The 7,118-nt window shown below is 50.6% G+C and overlaps 1 long non-coding RNA gene across 1 annotated transcript; it reads right to left on the bottom strand.

Annotated features, from left to right (window-relative positions):
- Positions 1 to 3,924: 3,924 nt before the first annotated feature.
- On the bottom strand, positions 3,925 to 6,857 carry LOC141023369 (uncharacterized). The gene is made up of 3 exons (XR_012184573.1): positions 6,546 to 6,857; positions 5,464 to 5,538; positions 3,925 to 4,199 (listed from the first exon to the last, which is right to left on the bottom strand). It is a non-coding gene; the product is annotated as an uncharacterized lncRNA (long non-coding RNA).
- Positions 6,858 to 7,118: the final 261 nt, after the last annotated feature.

The raw sequence follows: 7,118 nt of genomic DNA, 5'->3' as shown, positions 1-7,118 counted from the left end.
GTGGTATGTCCATTTGTTGAAGTGACTTTGTGTAGAGTATGTTTATTCTAGAGCCCCCATCCAACAACACTACTGGGATGCAGCAGCCTCCGATCGATGAGCAGGCTCATGACGAGGGGCAAACTGCCTCGTGTGCGGAATAGCACCGGTGGATGGATGACGACAAGTTCCTCCGCCGCTAGATGGTGTCCTGGACTAGGGGTTACTCACCACATCGTCTCCCGACTAGGTGGATCGGGCCGAGGACCCCCATGGCGGTTCACTCATGGGCCGCTTCGGGCAGCCCATGCCGCAAACAAGGAGTATTCCACAAGACTTGGTGATCAAGACAAGGAATCCTCTCCACCAACGTATTCGGCTAGGACTCTTGTTATCCTAGGCCTCTGGTGCATTATATAAGCCAAGGCCAGGCTAGTTGATAGATCATTATGACATTAGTCATCATACCCCTAGGGTTTAGACCACAACATATGATCTCGGGGTAGATCAACTCTTGTAATCTCTATATTCATCAAGATCAATCAAGCAGGAAGTAGGGTATTACCTCCATCAAGAGGGCCCGAACCTGGGTAAACATCGTGTCCCCTGTCTCCGGTTACCCATCGATCCATGACACACAGCTCGGGACCCCTACCCGAGATCTGCCGGTTTTGACACCGACAATGGTGCTTTCATTGAGAGTTCCGCTGTGTGGTCGGCAAAAACATCAATGGCTCGCCTGCGACGTCTGCGTCTTCATCGCCGGCTCGAATGTCACCTTGGCTTGAGCAAGGACCGTGCCTTGCCTCCAATCGTCATGTTCAGACGAGGGCCTTCATCAACATCAACTCTGATCTCTATCATGATCATGGAGGAATCATCCATGGAGCTCGGGGGCTCAACGTCAACATTGCCCTCGGGCGACCGTGCTGTTTTTCCGAACAGCAAATTTGTATCCGCTACCACCACCTCCTTGAGCATCGTTTTGATGATTCCTTCAGTGGAATTGTGCGGAATTGAGTCTACAACAACACTATAAAATTTCATCGCGTTCCGATGGAGCAATCTCCGCCGATCTCCGATATACCGGAGCCCTGTCGAATCTGGACGGGAATCTGGACGAGTTTGGAGCGTGGTGTCCAGCATCTAGCTCGGACGTCCTTTGGAAGATCCAACCGTTGATCTGCTGCGAAATTCCTATATCTACCACCTCTCAAACTTTCAGCTCGATCCGACCGTCCAAACTCCGGGAACCTTCCGATTAGTGCATCACTTTTCGGATCTGTTTTCTGCCCGAATACGAATCCGACCCGAATTCATCTTTCTTCATGAACGGGGTGTTGGACAACCTTTTTAAAGGAATTTTCTTCTAGGGTATTGCACGTTATTCTTAAACATGTTCCCATAAAATTTGAAGCCTTCTCTAAGGTACTCTTCATCATCAAGCTGGTGTCAAACCAGTCCGGCAATATTGTTGTGCGATTGCCGACCTGCGCTAGACACGTCGTCGCTTTGTTGAGCCGAGCTCAACTTCTTCGGATCATCATCTCTGCGAGCCGAACAAGAGTTCGGCATCGCGAAGGATAAATCGTCACCAACAATGCCGCCCCACAGGTTACACGGAGCGGGCACACCGGCATCGCCGCACGGTCACTTCATCAAGCCGACATTGACCACGTCACGAGCTACGACCTGCATTGGCATGGAGGCACTGCTGCTTCTTCAAGCCGATGTCCATCACGCCGACCTACTTCGACACCTCGGCTGGACCGGGGGCTCCGCTATTTCTTCATCAACATGCTCCGGTGACTTCGGCGTCACCGGCCGACCAGCTTCGACACATCGGCTGGCATGGTGGCTGCAACATCACCTTACCGACCTGCTCCGTCACCTAGGCATTCAGGCCATATTTTTAATTATTTACTTCACTTAAATTAATTAAGTAGAAGAAGTTTTTAAGCATATTATTGTTATTATTTTTGGCTTGCATTATTTTATGTGTGCAGGCGATTGGTTCAAACCGGGCCGCGCTGTCACCTCGGCGTGCCGACTTAGTCATCCCACCTTCGTCGACACAGTTGTGTCGTCTCCTTGGCATGTTACCCTGTGTTGGCAACCCACGCTGTTAGCTTCATCAACCCACTCCGGAGACTTCGGCGTCACCAGCCGACCAGCTTCGTTACGTTAGCTGGACCAGGGGCTTTGCCTCGGTGAGACAATCTTTGCCAGCATCGCCATGTCATCGCTTCATCACCCATTAGGAAATGGGTGTGCGGATCGAGTCCCAATTTTGGGGGTAACCTTTCTTCGGATTACTACAACAAATAAACCAGGTCTATCAAATGGTGGCCACATTAACGACGGTCGCGTGGTGGTTCGGTCAGTTTCCGTACATAGTTCGGCGAACGCCGCATCCAGAACTCGGACCAACCTGTGAATTCGGGCTTTGCGACGCCTTTACCGCATCACGCCGACGCCCTGCATCGACATTGACTTCGGCGCCAGGCCACATCTCTTTAAATAAATTATTTTTGCGAAAAGCAATTATGCAAGGATTACATATATATATATATTGTTCTTTTTGGACCGCAATTTTATGTGTGTAGGTGATCGACTTCGACTACATCACGCGGTCACTTTGGTAAGCCAACGTCGTCGTCCCAATTGGCATAAATTGGCTCGCATTATCATCTTGTTGATTGAATTGCCATACCGACATGTTCGGTTGCCTCGGGGACTTCGGCATCATCAAGAGGGTCCTACCTCGTTGGGTGTTTGGCGCACGGGCCATATTTCTTTTATTACTCACTTTGCATTAATTATTAACCATGCAACCTTTTTTTATTACTGTTATCTCTGGCTTGCACTATCTTCTGTGCATAGGTAAATGATCCGGATTGGGCAATGTTGTCACCTCGGTTGGACCGGGGGCTTCATCATCACTTCATTAACCCACGCCGGGAACTTCGGCGTCATACTGTTGGCGTGCTCCGTCGCCTCGGACGGACGGGGGGTTCCACCTTGCCACATTGGTCGTGCTGTGTCGCCACTTCCGAGTGCCGAGCTCTTCGCTCCTCCATCTCGGGACCGGCTTAGGGGCTGGGACATCGTCCCGCCGTAAACTCGGACCGCGACATCAATGCCGAGCACATTAACCAGCTAAGTCGCTTTCATGCTCAAAGTTTTAAATTTTTAATTTGTGTTCGGTTTGACCGTGCTCACGTGAGTTGTTTGTTAAAAGAAACTCCCTTTACCCATGTTAGCTGGGGGCTCTTAAATTTACATGAGCCGTTTTATAATAAGTGTGTTTTCTTCTTGTTCGTTGCAAAGTCTTTTTCTATCACTCCTTCCTCGACTCGAGTGTGTGGTTAACAGCCAGATAGCCTGGGTCCGATCTTGACCCACTTGCAGTCTTGAGATCGGATGTGTCATGTTAAAGCACGCCAGAAGCACAAATTTATTTGTAGACCAATTTTCGGATTTGCACCAATCGACTTGATTTAGTTCGGACGTTGAGTTTCCGCATAAGTCTTTTGGTTTTTAAGCCTATGGCACTTTTAAACTATTTGTGTGTTTCCAGCATAAGTCTCACAGTGCTACGCCGGACACCTTTAGAGATTCAGCAAAACATTCTCGGGTATTGCTTTATATGCATCGGTTTCGAATTGTGTCTTTGGTCAATAGTTGGGTTGCCTGGCTCCTCTACTTGCCTCCAACGTTCCTCTTTGTTCGGCTAGGTGTGCAAAGGGAGAACCATTGCGATTATGCTTCCAGCTAGCATGGTTAAGCGCCTCAGTGGAGAAAGCCGAAAACCGACTGTCACAATGTGACGCCCTCGATTCAATCGTACACTAATCATACACGCAAATGTGTACGATCAAGATCAAGGACTCACAGGAAGATATCACAACACAACTCTAGACACAAATTAAAAATAATACAAGCTTTATATTACAAGCCAGGGGCCTCGAGGGCTCGATTACATAAGCTCGAAAACACAAGAGTCAGCGGAAGCAACAATATCTAAGTACAGACATGAGTTAAACAAGTTTGCCTTAAGAAGGCTAGCACAAAAGCATCACCGATCGAAAAGGCAAGGCCTCCTGCCTGGGAGCCTCCTAACTACTCCTAGTCGTCGGCGGCCTCCACGTAGTAGTAGGCACCCTTAGTGTAGTAGCAGTCATCGTCGAAGGTGGCGTCTGGATCCTGGGCTCCACCATCTAGTTGCATCATCCGAGAAGAAAGGAAAAGGGGGAAAAGAGGGAGCAAAGCAACCGTGAGTACTCATCCAAAGTACTCGCAAGCAAGGATCTACACTACATATGCATCGGTGTCAATGAAATGGGTAGTATATGTGGACTGAACTGCAGAATGCCAGAAGAGAAGGGGAAAGCCTAGCCTATCGAAGACTAGCAGCTCCAAGCATCTTGCAGCATCAGAAGAGATAAAAGTAGCATAAAGTAAAGTAGTAGTAGTGTTATCAACCTCGGCCAGAGATCCTTTCTCGACTCCCTGCGAGAAAGCAATCCCAGAGACATACTGTCCGATTATCACCTCAAGTATCCAGTTCTAGTTGTATCGATCGGGATACAACTCCAAGTGTCTGTTACCGTAGGACAGGCTATCGATAGATGTTTTCTTCCCTGCAGGGGTGCACCAACTTTCCCACCACGCTCGATTAACTCCAGCCGGACACACTTTCCTGGGTCATGCCCGGCCTCGGCCAAACGATACGCCGCAACCCAACCTAGGCTTAATAGAGAGGCCAGCACGCCGGACTAAACCTATGCCCCCAGGGGTCATGGGCCATCGCCCCGGGAACTCCTGCATGTTGCGTGGGCGGCCGGTGAGCAGACCTAGCTACCTCCTTAAAAAAGGCAGGAGCTTACCAGTCCAACCCGGCGCGCGCCGCTGAGTCGCTGACGTCTATTAAGCTTCGGCTGATGCATACGACGCAGAACGCCCATCCAATGCCCATGTGATGGTTAGTGCTATAAGGCCAGAGGCCCCTTGGATCAAATATCCAAATCGTAGTGGATTAGGAGCACGCGGTAACAAGCAGAGCCGTATCGGAAATGGTTAAGGAGGAAATCACCCTCGATGACCACGACCGAATAGCTACACTACAGAGATCTCATCAGAAGTGATGTATGAGGTTCCACCCTCGGCACTCGATGGTAACTCTTCAGAGTCGAGCAACAAAAGGGGCGTGATGTGATGTGAGGTGTCGGGCTCTGGTCGTCGATCACGTTGATCAAGTCATCGATGATGAAGCAGGGGCAACAAGGACAAGGTGGGGGTCACTGATGGATCACTAACCAACCTATACTAAGTAGTTTAGGATAAGCAGTTAAGGTACAATGAGCAGGTTACAAAAGCAGGCTATGCATCAGAATAGGAGCAACCAATAACAGTAGCAAAAATCTAATGCAAGCATGAGAGAATAGAATGGGCGATATCGGGATGATCAAAGAGGGGGCTTGCCTGGAAGCTCCGCTGAAAGGGAAGAAGGGTCGTCAGAGACGTAGTCGATCACAGGGGCAACATCGGTCTCGGGGTCTACCGAAGAGAATAGGGGGAAGAAACAATAAATATAAAGCAAACAAAGCATCATAAAGCATAACATGACGAAAAGCAGAACTAGAGTTGACCTAACGAAGCGCTCCACGATATAGGTGAAGGGGAATTCAACCGGGAATGTTTTCCCGGTTCCGGACCTGTGTCAGACAGATGACCGGAGGGGAATGTTCCATGTTCAGATAGTTAGAGTCATCTGACAGGTAAACGGACCATGTATTCGGGTTCGTCTCATTTTTCTGAGCAACTCTCATGTAGAAAACATTTTCATCCGAGTTACCGATTAATTTCTATGATTTTTCCAAGTTTTAAATGATTTTCTAATTTTCTAAAAAAACGAGTTGACCAAGTCAACTTGACTGGTCAAAAGTGGTAGTGGTGGCCCACATGTCACTATTTTATTAATTTCCAAAAAATATTTATCTAATCTAATTAGGTGGACCCACATGTCATCCATATGGTATACTAATTCAGCAATTTAACTAACATACCTAATCCTAGACTAATCTAATGAGCCGGCCTCCTGGACAAAGGCAGCAGCTGCAGCCGTAGAAGCCATGGGCAAGCAGCAACCTCTGTACGCGAGAAGGAGCAGCCGACGATTAGCAGCAGCAACATCTAGCGATTAGATGTAGTAGAGTAAGCAGCAGTAGAGCAGGCAGTACAGGAGAACATCTGCGCAACAACAAGAGCAGCACACGCCAGCAACAGCACAAAGCACGTACGCGGCGAGGCGGTAGGCGACGGGGCGGACGGTGCGCCGGCTCGCAGAGGCGCGAGGTCCGCGTGCGCGGGACGCGGGCGCGGTGAGGAGCAGTAGCAGCGTTGCGCAGAAGCGGCAGTAGTACCAGCGTGTAAGGAGCAGCAACAGCTTAGAGAACGCAGGCACACGTACGTGGAAGCTCTCGGGAGCTCGGTCCACGGTGAACAGTGGGGTAGAACGGCATGGATCGAAGGGGAAAACGAGGGGAATCGGTCGAGGAGCTCACCACAGAGGCATACGGAGGCCTGTTGGTGGCTTAGGAGCTGCAGAGGCGACGGATCGACGAAGAACGGCGGTGACGACCGAGGAAGGAGATGGTGTCGATCCGGCCGATGCGGTGGCTCCGGGCTTGAGCTCGTGGGCGAGGAAGACGAAGCAGAAGACGGCGGTTCCGCGGGACCTCCCAGCTCGGCGTGGGGGCGACGATGGCCGCGAGGTCGACGGCAACAGCGGCGATGGAGGCGTTCGAGAGTGGGGCAAAACTGGAGATGGGAACGTCTGGGAGAGGGAGGAAGTGGATGAGAGCGGGAGTGAGGCCAGGGGGGATCCGAGGCGCCAAGGGGGCGGCCTTATCCTCCCGTCGGTGGCGTACGGGGCGCGGCGCAGGGTTCGGCGGGGATGAGCGGGAGCCCCCTCCCGGTCGGTCGTACAGGGGAGGAGAGGGAGAGACGACCCGGGGAAGGGTTGGGCCGGTTGGTCCAGTTGGGCTGCCTCGGCCTTTTGGGCCAAGGGGCCCAGAGGGTCTTTTTTTTTCTTTTCACCTTTTCTCCTTTTAGGTTTCTGTTTTCTTTTTGTTTTA

The sequence above is a fragment of the Aegilops tauschii genome, chromosome 5 (genome assembly GCF_002575655.3).
Source record: "Aegilops tauschii subsp. strangulata cultivar AL8/78 chromosome 5, Aet v6.0, whole genome shotgun sequence".
NCBI classification, from domain to species: Eukaryota; Viridiplantae; Streptophyta; class Magnoliopsida; order Poales; family Poaceae; genus Aegilops; species Aegilops tauschii.
Note: the sequence above shows the minus strand (reverse complement) of the source record. Positions and strands in the feature narration are given on the sequence as shown.